At 44.8% G+C, this 15,563-nt stretch overlaps 2 protein-coding genes and 1 long non-coding RNA gene across 5 annotated transcripts in view; 2 read left to right on the top strand and 1 right to left on the bottom strand.

The window, feature by feature from the left end:
* Positions 1–15,563, bottom strand: part of Syn (synapsin) — a 60,020-nt gene that overhangs the window by 26,778 nt on the left and 17,679 nt on the right. The gene's annotated exons all lie outside the window — the stretch shown is intronic.
* Positions 1–15,563, top strand: part of Timp (Tissue inhibitor of metalloproteases) — a 40,080-nt gene that overhangs the window by 14,716 nt on the left and 9,801 nt on the right. Inside the window, exon 1 of one of the 3 annotated variants that reach the window (XM_076307610.1) lies at positions 4,159–4,294. The exons of the other annotated variants lie outside the window; for them this stretch is intronic. The gene's annotated coding sequence lies outside the window, so the exon portion shown is untranslated. Of the gene's footprint in view, positions 1–4,158; positions 4,295–15,563 lie in introns of those variants that run through there. 3 annotated transcript variants of the gene reach the window in all.
* LOC143144811 (uncharacterized) lies at positions 6,072–9,148 on the top strand. The gene is made up of 2 exons (XR_012991524.1): positions 6,072–7,118; positions 9,023–9,148. It is a non-coding gene; the product is annotated as an uncharacterized LOC143144811 (long non-coding RNA).

Below are 15,563 nucleotides of genomic sequence, written 5' to 3'. Positions count from 1 at the left end.
TTTTTCGTCGAGCCGTTAAAAGCCCCCGCGTGACAAAAATCACGAACGCGAAACTACCGGTCGTTCTCGTTGGCGCGCGCCAACTTTTAAATACCGATCGACGCTACTCGGAACGCGTGAAAAAATCGCGAGAATTACCCGACCGCCGAACGGATTTCGATTCGACGACGATATTAATAGAAGTAGTTCCAGCGAGCCACAATGATCGCTGGGATGCAACGTTCGTGCGCGCGAATCCACGCGTTGCATAAATCAAGGAAATCTGCTTAATTACTTTCAAGTAGAACAGTCCGTGCCGCGGTCTGGCTCTGGTGCGATCTGATTCATGGGCGTTTAAAGGGGTCTTCTACTCTGGAATACTGAAAAAGGCGTTCCCGGTATGAATTTTTTTCCACGAGCGCTATTAATAATCTCTTCGTACCCTGTGCACGTATTCGTGCATATTTCAAGGAAACGTGTATACGCTTCTTTTCGTCGGAAATGTATAGAATAATTTAGAAACGCGTTTCTAACGGCGGCACACCGAGAACGTGCAAAAGGAAACCTACCCGCCGTTTTAAACACCTGGAAAGAGAAATTCCTTTAACGGGAAAATTTCGATTTTTAACTCGAAAATCAAAGTGTCTTTATTCTCGACGAAGAGATAATTCGCGATGCAACACGATGGACACGCATCTCGTGCAATGTAAATTACAGAGATGTACAAATAAATACGCAAGTAGCAAGTATGCACGATTTTTAGTAAACTGCTAATTCGAAAAGATCAAGAGGGTTATTAATTAACATCGGTTTGTCCATCGAGAGAACGATAATTTTAAAAATCAAGGAAACTTCTACTCTTCGATGAGAAATATTTTTCTTTCTGGTCAGTCGTTTAAAAGAGGTAAGTATTACAAATTGGGTATCTTTAGTGGTTCTTCGCTCTTTGGATAAATACATTTTCTGTACGTTCAAATTTCAAATCAACGTGATGTAACTTTCGAGCAATCTTCCGTTTACGGAAGTTCCATAAAATTGTTTCAAATTTTCAAATTCTCCGCGATCCGTTCGAATGAACATTTTCGGGGCTCGACTCTTGAAAATATGAATTCTTTCGATGCACGATTACCCGAACGCCTCGCACGAGTAAACGTTGCGTCGCATCCCAACGGAATCGCATTGTTAACCGCGCGATTAATAAGAGAGCGGGTTCGCGCGTGGAAGTTGTTACGCAAACGCACGGAATTGTGAAAGATTCGTCGTCGCCTTCCAGTTCGAGCGGGTGCCCCTCTCGATCGATTTTTATCCCGCAATCGTGTGCCCGCGAATCGAACGCCTCGATATCGTTCGTACGCGTTTCAAAATACGCACGCAACGAGATACGCCCGGTGCCCACTTTCGCGCATGATAATGAGCTACACGGCGCGACGTCCGAATTCATGATTAATCGAGTAATCAGCCGGGACAGTTGCACGGACATTCGTCCGCGAGGTAATTAAAGGACCTGTTGCTGTCTCCGTTTCTACCGAGGGTCGTATCCCTGAATGGAAATGTATTAGACACCCGTACCAAAAATTACCCAAGAGAGAGAACATCCTCGCAATAGTTGAAGGTCGAATTTTAAGGATAACTTTTCGATTCGAACAGCGACGAGACGACTCGTTATTCGGAGTCCAATACTCCCCGTACGCGCTGAAGAGGGAAGGTCCCGGTATTTCGTGATTTTCGAATCGGAGAGATTGTAAGCACGAGCTTCGGGACTCTCGAACGCTACGTTGCGAACGAAGGAAATTTCCAAGTGGAAGTACGTTGGACTCCAGCAGCAAAAATCAGCCAATTGTTCCATTAGATCCCGTAGCGATGTGTTCGAAAGGGGAGGGCTCATAGTTCGTAATTTTCGAATCAAAGAGGTTACAAACACGAGCTCCGGTACTCTCGAGCGCCAGATTCGTTCGCGAAGTAATGAAAAAACTTGTCGTTGTCTCCGTTTCAATGGAGGCTCGTATCTATGGGAGGTAAATATCATCCAAGAGAAAATATTCTCGTAATCGAGTGAGTAACTTCGAGGTGAAACGGTAGAAGCGATTACAAGGGGGTAAATGTTCTTCGCGATTTTTGGGGTAGGCTGTTAACGTTTTTACTGTTGGAAATACGAGTAGAGAAACAGAACGATTTCCAACGAGTGATCCGAAAACGTACGACGCGAACTTTGAACGCTTCTTCCCAACACCTTGAGAACGAAGAAGGTCAGGGATCATGTTGGACTTCCCCGTTATAAAACGATAAGAGTCCGCGTATCTCTTACCGTGTAGAGCGTTCTTGGAAAATCCTGCTGCAAACAAACGCATTTCCAGACGCAGGTATTGCACTTTTTCTGACTCTATTTTAGCTCAAATATCTCCAAAATAATTTTCCGAGTATTATTCTCCGTTTTGTAGAATGGCTTTGTAATCTCGTTTGATCGATTAATTTAAACGTATTGTAGTAGTTCGTCGTTGATGATATTTTATCACGGTAACCAGATAAACCGATCGTAAATTACTTTTTCCATTTTTTTCCTTAATTACACGGAAGAGAACTTTTATCGTCCGAAAGAAAAATTACGATCTGTAATCTTGTAACGAGTAATTTTCCACATTTAGCGAAAATACGTTCGATATTAAACGTATTAGAAGTTTTCACTCGACTGTTCATTTTCCATTAAATGGCTCGACGTTAGCACCGAGATCACAGAAGTTTACTCTATAAAAATAATACACTTATAAATAGAAAATAAAAGCGTTTCGACCGTACAATAATAAAGAGAGATTATTTTTTCATCTCGCTTTCTTTCCTCATTGTTACGTAGTTACGGTACCCTTCATTATTCTATTTCTGGTTTCGCTATTTCTGTCCAACCTGAACTCGAAACCGACGCGGTCGGAACCGCCGAAATAAATAAACAAATCTAATCGGTAGAATTCCTTGCTCGTCAATATTTTAGATTCACTCGTGTTTGTCTCGTGGTCGCGCGATCGAATTCCAAATTGTCCGACGCCCCAATCGTGTACTCTATCTCGAAACGAGCTTCTCCCCCCAAAAATCGTAAAACCAAGTTTACAGTTCGTATTTCGAAACAAGAGAAGATGCGAGAATTTAGATCAATGATTTCTTTTTCTAAGAGTTTTTAAAATTATTTCCACTTTTTCACAGACGAATCATTTTGTTGGATCGATCGTTTAAAAGAATCGAAATAAAGACTGTTCAATGTTCGAGATGCAGACTGGTGGCTGATTGAAAATCGAGCGTCGAAAAATCGATCTGTCGTACACGCGCGTAATTGTTCGCGCAAGTGAATTCGGACGCGAGTCTCGAACCGAGAGAGGATGCGAGAATTACGATAAAAATCGTAGCGGTCGCGTCGATTCATCGTCTTTAGCCGAGGGGACGTAATCGTTGGTTGCTCGGCTGCACTTCCGAGCGTATCGCCGACGCAACATGACGCAACGTCCAAATTTATGATTAATCGCGAGGTCTTGCACGGTGCCCCGTTCTATACCGGTCCGGTTGTTTCTTTTTCGGCGCTCACCGAGGGGTACCGAGGCGACGTCGCGTCGTCGTCGTGTTCGTCGTCGTGTTCGTCGTCGTGTTCGTCGTCGAGAGTCTCGCGTGCCGACGCGCTGTACGCATTCGCGCGACGCGCGAACTTCGAGAGGCTCATGCGTACACGCGCGTACGGATGCCTGGTCGCGCGCGGAATATAATAGCGGTAATACGATGGAACTGGGGCAGTCCTGCTTTGACGCGCGTCTTAGAAGCCACACGCGCGCGCTCCACCTGCTCTCTCTCTCTCTCTCTCCCTCTCTTCGTCTAGAGGCTCGCACGCGGTCGCGTTACCGTGAGCCGCGCGAATTTTTATTTTTGGAAGCGCGTGGACGCGCCCGATCCACGTCGTCGTCGTCGTGGTCGTCGTGGTCGTGGTCGTCGTGGTCGTGGTCGTCGGTTTCGTTTCGCGCCGCGATTCAACCTTTTGCGCGCACGCGACGGGAATGCGAATGGGAGCTTCCGACGTCGTTGTTCCCCCGTGAGCCAGCGAAGTACTCGCGCGTCTCGCGTCTACTCGCGCCAGTTCACCGCCGACGGTTCTCGCTCAGCGAACAGAATTTTCGTCCGAAGTGGTCGAGTGTTTCGTCGCGACCGTACGAGACGACATCGTTCGCGAATATCGCGGATCCCACGATCCGTGATCAACGATCCTCGTCGAGCGAATCGAACGTTAAAGTGGGATACAGTGGCTGCCGGCTCCAGCGACCAGTGCGCTCCCCTGGAAACTAGAGTGAGTTCATCCGCTTCAATTTAATAAGAGACGCGCTCCTCGCTGGTAAACCCGCTAAGGTTGACTCGATGGAATGCAACAGGCATCTGCAACCGATGACCGTCAACTTTATGCGCAGTCACGTCGAAAGTCACTTTCCTCGTCCGCGAACATCGGCATCTTTTTTGTTTGTCTTTCGAATGACTACTCGAGAATGCTGCGCGCCGGTATGTACAAGGTGTTCCCGCAAGAATTCCTCGTGCGCGCAAGGACGCGGTTCTATGGGTCAGAACGAAATCGAGCCACGATGAAACGTGGCGCGAATCTCGCGTCAAAATTCGGGGGAACTTTGGAACACCCTCTCTCGGTGTTCGAAGATCGTGGGAATTTTTTACGCGAACGGATAACCGCTCTCCGCCGATCGAAACGCAATTACGATGTATCCGGGGTTGCTCCTAAAGTATTAATTGCGTACAGAGAAGTTGAAAATATTGACGGGTGCGCGCAACGAATTTCCGCCGAAGATTTTACGTAAATTTTCTCGGGTGGAATTTCATTCGATTCGCGTTTATTCGCGAAATTGAATAGATCTCCAGTGCGATGCTTCATTTTTACTTTACATCCGGGGGATGGGTGAGAGCAAAGAATTTGCCTTCTGAAAATTTGCAAACCGTTACGATTCAGATTCTCTCGTCCCTACCGAATTTACTCCTCAGATCCGCGATTCTATTTTCACCTGTTAAACACGCACACCAGTGACGCGTGACGTTACCCTTGGAACACCCTGTACGTTATAAAGTAGCGTATCGGATAATATAATAATATTTGCCTCGAACGATCGGCGCGCGCGAGATACGATAAACGAAAGCAAGAAAAGAAAAAAACGAGCGATGACATATTTTCTCGGGATCGGTGCTTTCTGTCGCGTCCGCGTCGTATCTTCGGTGTTCCACATTCTAACGCGCACACCGATTCCTCGCGAACTCGAACGCGCGCCGCGTACGAAATTCGACCCGTTCGAAAGATCTATGAAAGCGGTGTCGCGTTGTATCCACCGAGAGCTTACGAATTTCCGCGAATTGCATCCGATAAGATAGAGAAAAGCGGATCCTCTTTTAGATAGGTGTCGTATAATCGCGATAAGCGTGTCGTTAAAACGTTGAACGTTACTTGTACAACTTTCGCGCGAGGCGTCTGCTCGACACTTAGCAACCCGAGTCTCTTCTTGCGTTCGATATAATTATCGATTCGCAACACTTGACACCGCACGTTCTTCGTGCACCGCGCCATTCGAAATGGAACGATCGTTTATCGACCCTTCGACTTCGATCGGCGCCCATGGAACATCGATCGATCGTTCGAGACCGCGCGATAAACGCCGATGGGCGTTCGGAACGCGTGCACGTTCGTTACGCGGAAAGTTTCCCGCACACTGGGCGCGTGTTGCGCGGAAACGATCCACGGTCGGTTGAATCGTTTAATCGGTTACTCGTTCCCAACGACCGGGAAAATGTGAATCGTTTCTGTCAGCGTCGCCTCGTCGATTTATCGACGACGTGTGCGACTCGAAATCGCGCGTGGTTCGTGCCACCGCGTTGCTATTCGACCATTCATTAGCCGGTGATTGATCGATCGTATAATTAATTCTTGTCCGACCTCTCGCTCGCGTACGCGCTTGCGTCCCCGTCGAGAATTCAGAACGTATAATGATTCGACTGTTTCCGAGGAAATTCTCGATTCATCTCGTTACTCGATACACGGTGGTTCCTGATGAAACAAAAGGTCCACAGTGGGACGATGCGTGGATACCTCGACAATGAGTCAATTTCAAGGAGGATTCGTAAATGTACGATACGGTGATCGAAACAATGATATACAAATCGTTGATCGAGACTAACGAGGGTATTTACGAGCAGAAACGTTCTCAAATTTTCGGTCGATCGTAACGATCAATGTTTCCTTGGCATCGAAACAAAAAGAAATTCAAAATCGATTCGAATCGAAAAAGCTCGAGTACTCGAGCTGTCCCAATTGTTCGAACGGGTTACAATCAAATAGAATACTCGAAACACCCGAGTATTACTGCACGGATAAATACGTTTTATCCGACCACTCGTACAATTCTATGGATAACGATAATGATTGCACTCCATAGATAAAGATTGCACGGTGATAATAGTAACACCGTAACTGCGAATGAACACGTGAGAACGGTGAAGTATGGTATTCGAAGTATCGGAACGGGAGATTCGATTTTCCAGTTATCTTTTCTCGCGTTACTTTCGATCTCGGGGTCTCGCGTCGTTAATCGCGCGAAAAGGAAATTACTTTTGAAGCGACCATAGGCTTTCGAATCGTATTTTCTCACGAATCTTGTCCATTCTCTTCCCGCAAAGTTGCGTGTCAAAAAAAAATAAAAAAAAAAAATAAAGGTGCGAAAGGATCGATCGTAGAAGCGATTACTTTACGCGAAACCTTGAAGGTGATATCCCGATGAAGCTGTCTACAGTACTCGATACGCGTATTTCGCTTACGTAACCTTTTCCCGGAGTCGCGGTTCTTATCTATCGATATCGTACTCGGAATTTCATAATAATCGTGCCGAATGTTTGTATACGTTCCACGAATGGAGCACGCTTCGAGACGCGCTTCGTCAACTTTTCTTCTGGGTACTTTACGGCATTCCTAATTATAGCAGAACGAGACCGTGTTTGAAGACCTCTGTGCAGTATTTAGCATGACTGATTACGAGAGATGCTAATTGCTAGCCGCATAAACGCCGCATCGTTCGCACTCCCATTGAACGTGCAGGAAAGTTACACAGCTCCGATTCGTCGTCCCTACGGTACATAGTATCGCAATTTCACGCACGAGAAATTTACATTCGAATTGGAGACCATTAAAAAGTCACCAACACCGTGCTCCCGATTCGATTTTCTTCTTTCGATACGATCGACGATTCAACGATCCTGAATAGAAAAGATTCGAAACGTTTGCAAAAGCCAATTATCCAAATAAATGGACTCGAGAATATTCTTTGTACCCGTTCGAAATATTCAAAGTATTCGAAGTATTCGTCTTGTCGAACCGACCTCCGACAAATCGATTTTTCGTATATTACTTCGGGTAGTTTAAAGTATCGAATTCGATCTAATACCTCGAAAAAATTAAATCTGTTAGAATATTTCAAGTAATTAAACAAAAAAATTCAATGTATTATAGTACTTCGAGAAGTTAAGTATTCAATATATTCGAGTACTTTTGTAATTCGAATTCGTAGCTTCGATTCGAATTATTCGAGGAGATCAAGTTTCTTCGAGTTGTTCTTTTTCTTCTCTTCTCGTTACCCTCTTCTAATCCTCTGTCTGCTTATTTCTATTCAATTTGTAGCAAATTATTTTTTATTCTTTTACAAATTTGTATATATTTAGTATTCTACCGATCCGTAATATTCTTGAACATTTCTACGACATATTTTCCGATTTGAAGAGATCGTTCTGTCGCAGTTAACGGAGTTACTCGATAATTGGAGTAATCGGTTCGTAGGTACGAGTCGATGCAACGAATATCGCGTTCGTTGTCATAATCGTTGTATCGGCGCGTCGTTGTCATCGATGACGCGTCGAAAGGAATAATCGACGCGTCCGAACGTCGACGAGCAGGCGTCGATTCATTGAGAAAAATTTGACCGTGTCGTGTAACTCGTCCCGTATTAATGCGGATCGGTCAGCGTGGAATTAATGAATATGTAAATTAACGCCGACGAAAATGGCGCATCGATAAAGTACCGCGTTGCCGTGACCGCCATTACAATACACCACCGATGAAAAATACGCGTCGGATCCTCGATTCCCAATAAATTCTCCGGCTGGTCCGTCGACTTCCTACGGAAGCCTAATCTCCTTGTCACTAAAGGGTTGTTATTACGTTTAATGGGATGCGCTTCGTTATGCATCCCCGCGGATCCTCCGATGCAATTTCGTATCTCGAAAATTGCTGGCGATGAAATTTACGTTTCAACGGGTTCTCGATTCTTCTTTTTTTTTTTTTACACGGCCAAAGGGTGATCCTTTTGTTTTTTTGTTTTTTTCGCGCGGAAAAAATTCGGTGCTCGGTCATCTTGGTCATTAACGCGATAATAAAATCTCGCGATTAACTCCTGGCGGTGGATCAAACGAATTTTACGAAACTCGAGGTGAAAGAGAATGGACCGGATTCGTGGTATGGTTTTCTTTAAATTCTTCGTCGTACATTTCGTACGAGAATATCCATCTTGTCCATTTCTATTTACCGAAACGGTAAATACATGCAAAATTTCAATAATAAACCGAGCCAGCTGCTCCGTTTCCCGCGAAAAAAGATTAGTTTGTTTGTCCTCGATACCCGAAGTGTATTCGGGTCGATTTATATTGTCCAGAAGAATTCTACGTAAAAATTACTCCCTCGTGGCGAATTTCGGCAACGGTAACAGAAGCCTGAATTTGTTTTCATTTCTGGTATACGTAAAACGTCTGGTACGAAAGAATTCGTTGAATTTAACTCGAAAGTTGAATCGATCGGCCGTCGATTCGTCGAGAAATGATTAATCACTCGACTCGGTGATCGGATAATACATAATTGATTCTTCACTCGGCTTATCGTCGAGTTCGATGTTTCCACCGGTATAATTTATATTCGAATCTCGCGCGTATCGGACCGTACTCGATGAATATTTGAACAAATTTCTTACCCTCGCTGTCTTCGATCTAGGAGATCTAGGAACCTGCAAGGATCCGAGTATCGGTCGATTACGCACTTCCGTTGAACACGGAGCTAATCATCTCCGTCGTGCTAGATAAAGCACGCGCTCTGTCATCGCTAATTTTCTTTGCCGCGGTAAGCAAATGTTAATTGAACAGGTTTTCCTCCACGCCCCTTCGACTCTCGCCAAACCGTGCGATCAACTCGCGAAGCGAAACCGCTTTCGATAAAAATTGTCATACGGATTAGTCGAAATTTATTATGTCCGATCGCTTGGAATTCTTTCTCATTCGGTGAACTCGAAAACTCGCGAGTAGCGTAGCATTACTCGCCACCTCTTGTTTCGCAGGATCTGCGGTATCTCGTGCGGATAACACGATAGAAATTCTCCCATTCGAAACTGCTGACTCGAGACACGCTCACGGTATTCGATACGAAGCTGCTGATATTAGACGCAACGTAATACAGAACTCCGTTGAACTCGCTGCTAATGCGTTCCAACGAACGCGTAAATCCCGCCTACTGTACATTGTAAACAATCGTAAGAACGTCTGGTGCGACGTCGGTAATTCGACGGCAGCATTAATTGTCTCTATTGTTTTCGCACAAGTCGATGCGTTCGTGGTACGTGTTCATATTTCTGTGAAATTAACGGGTGTCCTAGAAATAAACAGGCAAGCTACGAGAACTCGATCTGTTCACCGTGACGACGAAACAAGGAGTCTGGAAACGATTCGACGTTGATTTCTGCGAGCGTGTACACGGAGTTTGTAAACGTTTCGTCTCACGACGTACATATATACATATGACTTTACACAATGTCAAGTTGACTTATCTAATCGGGATAAGTACCGGTATTACTTACCAGCGACATCGATTCAATTCCCAAGGCGAATAGAACTCTTCGAGTTTGACCACTCGTTTTCGAAACACCTCGTACACGTTCGGGTTACGTTAATATTTTTCTATCGATTATGCCCGCACCGCGTCGAATACTTCGGAAAAGTTCGATGGTTTCGAAAGGATGCAAATTAATTGAAATAATCGCTATCGGATAAATGTCCAACAAAATTAAATACACACCGTTTCTTTCATTCCCAAATGTATATATTTCTATCTCTACCGATATTGGAAATACTTCGAGATTCGATTCGAAGTACCTCGATGGAAACTTTTGAACCGAAACTAAAATATTTCCATCTGGTTGGTCGATAGCAACGAACCAGTCGTATTTACCAAATATCCAGCTTTCTTTCGAAACGTTACTCGATTCACGTTCGCTTCGACGTCGTTCGTTAAATCTACGTTTAAAATTCCATCGAGATCCGCCCGATACCTACTCAATCTCTGTCGCTAATTAGCCCGACAGTTCGAATCGCAAAGGATTCGAGCGAGTAAACTCGCGCGGAGAATCGATCAACTCGAAATGAGAATATAACGATCCTGTCATAATACAGTTGTAACGGGGAGTCCATAACTTGTAACGAAACACGCGAACGAAAGCGCGAGGCTTGGAGAAAGTAGACACGTAGGTAGAAAAAGGTCCGGTGGACGCATTAGCGCATTACAATCGCGGGAAGTGCAACTTGGACGACTCGCGCGTATCGTGACGCGCTTCGATGACTCGGTGTGACGTTCATCGAACGATGCTACACGCGCGTTCGGGATCTCGTTTCGTCGTTAAAAACTCGCGAAGAATTCCGTACGAGAATTTCGAAGCCTACGTAGGATCGAAAGCGTGGTCGACTCTCGCTTCGCTCGGGTTTTATCGTCGCGCGAGTTCGTCGCGCTCGATATCGTCCCGATCCACGCGTATCAATGAAGATACACGAATACCGATAACCGTTACGAAGGGGACGCGAAATACACCTTTCGCCGACGCACACCTTTTACCCGCGATAAATTCGTGCTCGTGTTTACGAAGTTACGTAAAGTCACGTGCCGACGGAACGAATGCGATTTTAATACCGTCCGATCGGACACGGGCGAATTTTATTCGAAACGAAAGCACGAAACAAGCGCACGAGACGTAAAGTAAGAAACGAGCGTTTGAAATCGAACGTAAAAAGTATCGTAACAGCTGAAAACGATAAGAAACGAACGGGTACGATACAAACGAAAATAAGAAATAAGCGTTTGAAATTGAAAATAAGAAATATCGAACCGCTGGGAAACGATAAGAAATAAACGTGTTTGGAAGTGAAAATTAGAAACGAGCGTTTGAAATTGAACAGTGGAGGCAACTCTTGACGATGAGAATAAGAAATTACTATTCGAAATAACATTTCGGTCTTTTATCTCTCGCGACCTTATTCGAAATAAACTTGGTATTCGAGATTCCGTCCTCGTTTGCACGACAAATAAATATTTACTCGACCGACATTTTCGAATGGAAAGTTAACAACTATTTTACGACTTCAAACCGCGGAATATTGTAGCAAAGTTTGTCGGACATCCTGTGTGTAGACACGGTACGTAAAATATGAACGAAGTACGTTCGTGCGCGCTAATCTCTTAAAAAATTGCGCAACGGATCGTATTTGTTACACGTCGTTTATTCCCAAACATGATTTCATTGCTCCATTCTTTCGCCTAGGAAACGATTACTTTCGAAGTCGTTCGAAGTAAAGCAACGCCGACGTACGCACGTAAAAAAGTGAAACAACCGTGAAACAAGATTACGCATTGTTCGGAGCGTGCACAGGTTCGACATCGCCGATCAAACGCCGAATCGATAATCGTCGAGCGATTGCGCAACCTTGTTCAACGATCGACGCAGAAACGTTCCATCCTAGAAGAAGGATGCTCGAAGACGCTCGAACGATATCGAGCGCGCTTGATCGTTCATTGTCGACTTTAAATTATCGCATCAACTCGCCCGATTACGGACGAACCGTACGAAGCATGGGGTACTTTCCGACGACCCAGAGTCGAGAAAATATTATTACGAAATGTTGGTCGATCGTTATTTGCGTCGTAAGAACGAAGAAATTCCGCGCTATTATCGCAGGGTCGTAATAAATCGTTCGTTCACGGCTAACACCAACCAACGGTGAGTTATCGTTGGGCTTATCGGCGCGTGTACTAGGCGCGAAAAAAAAAAAAACCCACAGGAGAGTTATAATATTTCACTTGCACGCGCTCGTGTTGGATTAGGTCAGTGCGAGAACCGAACGCGTCGAAGAGCGAAGAGCGTTAAATTGGTTAGGGGTCAAGTTTATAGCGTTCTCCTAGTTACGTATACGCTTGGCCATCGCGAAACAAATTTCGTAGGTATATAAACACACGTGTACGGACGCGTGAATTCGCTCGTGTTGGATTACCATAAGTACGAGGCTGCAATGCACGCACGCACGCACGCACGCACGCATCCCAGCACTCGTATACAGTTTAACAGCGCTAGGTCGTGTAGCGATCTTATTCGGAGTTTAAGGTTAATTGGCACGTACCCGCGCACTTATTTACATCCGTGCAATCACAAATCTCCGTTTCGGACAGGCATTATCGACCGTAAATTACTCGGTACACTGTACGCGAGGTAGGAGTGTACCCGCGGTCGCCAGTTTCGCAAACACGAAACGATAATGGGGTCCTTATTCGACGCCGGTGAAACGAAGAGCATTTTTAACGCTCCGCTCCGCTCCGACGCGAAGGGACGCGGGCGAGCGTTCAAAGAGCAGCGCCCGAATCTCTCAATTTTCCGCGCGGCGGAGTCGTAAAAATTCTTTTACATCGGGGGTTGCGCAACCGGTATCGACTCGATGATTCCGTAAATATTCATCGTAACGAATACGTTCTTCCGAACGAAAATTACGTAACACGACGATTCGATACCTCTGCGACACCTGTTGAAATTTCTACGGTCGCGATCGCAACGATTTCAAGATCACCTTCGGTTCTCCAAATAGGAAACAATGTCTTACCTTGTAACGATGGTTGTGCATAAACAAAGTCTAGCGCGGACAACCTTCGAACCGTGTCAGCCAATGAACGCGAGGAAATTTAATCGATGCTGTTAACGACGCGTTGACGTTTTACATATGTTAATCGCGCGGTAACGAGAAATCGAATGTTCTATATCCAGGTGATTAAAAAAGCATCGTAAAATACGCGTGGAAGTGATTCGATCCGCACCACACTGTGAACATTGAAAACGTAAAATGACCATCGACGATTTCTATCGTTCGTCGCTACCTTGGGACACGACCTTCGTTGAATTTATTCGAACAGTATTGTGCATCTTTTATTGCACAGTTTTTTCGAACTACAATAGGACCTGGAGATCTTGCAAACAATTCAAAGGGTTAACGATGAGGTTGAGTTTTTTTTTTTGTCAAGACAAATATTTCCAAAGGGTAAACGTTTCGATAAATTACTCGTGGAATAAAAAATCGATTCGAATTACGGACCGGTGTATATTTCGCAACTAACGAAATGTAAATTTATACAAATTTAAACGTTGCGAATCAATTGCTCTCCGTGTCCTTAAAGTTTTACTCGAATAAAATATTACCTATCTCCGGTCGGTACATACGAAACGAGCACCACGACGCAAAATTGGACCTCGTCTCGCAACGCGCGTACTCGCTATCGGAAACAAACGCTCCAAGTGGGGCACAGGGGAACCGAATCCGTTTTCTGTGTCGAGCAATATTCGTTTAATTCTGGGTCGCGACCTGCATTAAACGCGTCGCGCGAGTGCACTTTGAGACGAATAATTACACGTTGGATCGTACCGGCCGATTGGAGGCCGCCGCGGCGTAACTCAATTTGTGGGGAAATAAATCCTGATGCGTATGACGAATCACGTGGAACCGTGTGAGATCGTCACCGCGATGCGTCACGAGGCGTGAACCGACCGTTCACGGACCATCGTCGGTGTGTTTATTATTGCGAACGGAAATAAAAGTAAACGCGAGCATGCGTAGCTGCCTATGACATCAGCCGGCCAATCAATCCGTTTTGCATGATGATGCATGAAGTGCATCGGACGAATACCATGTGAGAACATCGGTGGTATCATCTGGGTGTGGGCGCTTGCAAACTTCGGCCTGTAGAAATTCCCCCTGCGCAATTACCCGGCTGTTTTGTTTTTCTCTTCTTGTTGCGTCGACGCGATTCGCGTTCTGCGAATTATTTTCGCGTGTCGTAGCCACCGGTATAAAATTAAGTCGGATTACGTCAAAGGACGTTTGCGAATATTCCTCGAACCTCGACCTTTCTTACTCGCACGCAATGCAACGTACTTGTACTCTGTTTCTAGTGTTTCTTCTGTTTTTTTTTTCTTTATTCGATGCGAAGTTATTAAAATAAAGCAGACCGGTGAACAGAACTCGTGAGAAGCAACGTCTCGGTAGACGTGCTAAAATTAATCGTTCGCGTTGCACGAACGAATCGTATCCACTGTGAAAATCACGGTTCACATCGCGACACGGTGAAACGTATTCACGATCGATGAAACGCTAAGTTCGTGATGGAATATTGAAAATTGCCAAGATTTCGTGCAACGCGACGAACGCGTTTGTTCGTTTGTAAATCGAATGGCACACGCGCGATTAGTATTATTTAGTTTATTTTCTTCGTTCTCTCTTAATCGTGCAAACGATACGAATTCTAAATTTGTCTTTTCGTTCGACGATACAAAACTTCTTTGTTGATTTTGAAAAAATTACCAAACGATGACTACCTTTCGAAAAAATCGTTCTGGAAACCTTGCATACTTTGGGGATTGGTTAAAAATCGAATCAGGACTTTGAAAAGCAAGTAGACCTTTCTTCTGGTCGTGATCCATCAACGAACCGTTGTCCGTAATTTGAGAACCACTGTATTCGTACTGTACAATGTCAATACTTGGAGACTCCAGTGTACAAACAACCGGTGTATAACCTTCGAATAGATACGTCAATACGGATTAATTTTTGTGTACATATTTGCCGATATTGTAGTTCCATAGATTACGCGAAATCGAAGACCATCTGGAAAATCGTTCGTGATTAAAAACCTCGTAATATTTTTCTAATTTTTCATTTCGGTGCAAGTGTACGTATTCGCATACGCCATAAATGTATTACAAAATCCGTCGTTAGAGTCACCTTCGAGGATAATATACGCGTCTATAAAATTGAACCCGATCCTCGTACCGAGTTCTCATCTCTGTAATTTGTGCCTACAATCTCCGAACGGCCAGTGTTCGTTTTAGCATGGCTCTTCTTATTTACGCGCACGGTAAACTCATTATAAAATCGTAAAGAGTCCACTTTCTCGCGGATAGGATAATTTACGCGTACATAAACACCGTTCGTTTCGAGTTTCCATCGGTTGGGCTCGGAAGTCCACGACTTTGAAACATCCTGTACTCGTTCGACGCATATTCGTCTCGTTCGCGCGCGGACGTAAACCTATCGCGAAATTCATCGCGAGAGTCCACTTTCTCGCGGAAAGAGTAATTTACGCTTTTACGAAGACCGTTGGTTGAATAGGCGTCCACGACTTTGGAACAGTCTGTATTCGTTCGACGCGTACTCGTCTTATTCGCGTGCGCCGTGAATTA

Source organism: Ptiloglossa arizonensis, chromosome 3, assembly GCF_051014685.1.
Source record: "Ptiloglossa arizonensis isolate GNS036 chromosome 3, iyPtiAriz1_principal, whole genome shotgun sequence".
Taxonomy (NCBI): domain Eukaryota; kingdom Metazoa; phylum Arthropoda; class Insecta; order Hymenoptera; family Colletidae; genus Ptiloglossa; species Ptiloglossa arizonensis.
The sequence above is the reverse complement of the archived record's forward strand: the minus strand, read 5'-3'. Positions and strand labels throughout refer to the sequence as shown.